Source organism: Chaetura pelagica, unplaced genomic scaffold, assembly GCF_000747805.2.
Source record: "Chaetura pelagica isolate M959 unplaced genomic scaffold, ChaPel_1.0 scaffold356, whole genome shotgun sequence".
In the NCBI taxonomy this organism is placed as follows: Eukaryota; Metazoa; Chordata; class Aves; order Apodiformes; family Apodidae; genus Chaetura; species Chaetura pelagica.
This window is the reverse complement of record NW_009953964.1, coordinates 4,133,104-4,133,986: the sequence shown is the minus strand read 5'-3', so window position 1 is coordinate 4,133,986 and position 883 is coordinate 4,133,104.

Here is an 883-nt window from a genome sequence, read left to right as displayed (position 1 = left end):
GGTGTGGGCACCGCGCGCTGCTGGGGGGGAGAGGGAGAGTGTGTGTGGGGGAGGAGGAGGGCCTGGTGCCCTGTGAGGTAAATTAGCACTTCAAAAGGTGAAGAGGCGTGAGGTGAATAAAGGTGAAGAGCGCGGTGTCGAGAGGGGAGTTAGCGTGTTCCCTGGAGCTGTTCCGAAGGGGTGAATTTTCTTCCCGTGGGATCAGTGGTCGCTGCCTCTGGGCAAACACCGCCTCTCTCACCCCCCTAGGTAGGGAGTCTTGTGTTTCCTCAACAAAACCTGGTGAAAACGGAAAGGTTTTACTCTGTCATGCGCGTGGTTTTACATTTCGGGAGGCTGCTTTGCAGAGAGATGTGTTAGAAGGAAGGATGGACGAGAAAGAAGAGTAGGATCAACTGGAGATGGAAAGACAAAAGTGATCTTAAAAGCATGAATGGTTTTATTCTTCCTAGTGCTATTGTGAGAAATAAATTTTTCAGCAACAAGTGAATTTTTATAAAAAGTCATAAGTCAAACCTCAAATATTTTCTTTTAAAAATTAAGCATTCCTTTCCTTTCATGTTGGTGACTTTTATTGGCAGACTTCAAAGTTGCCACCAACCATATGCTTACAATAGAAACAGCTGCACCCTGGGTTGTCAGGTAGAAAATGTATAAATAACAGGCTTGAAGAACTAACAAAGTTCTTGCTAGAGAAAAAAAAATCCTTGAACGGAATTAAGGTTTTGTATTACCCCCACCGTTCTTTTCTTCATTGTAGGAAAACTGGTTATGTGTTGTTAAAGGACTACTATAATGCAAATAAATTTAGTTTAGTAATAATAAATGAGGAATGGAATAAATAATCTTCTGTAGTAGCAACAAAGCTATGTATATATACAAG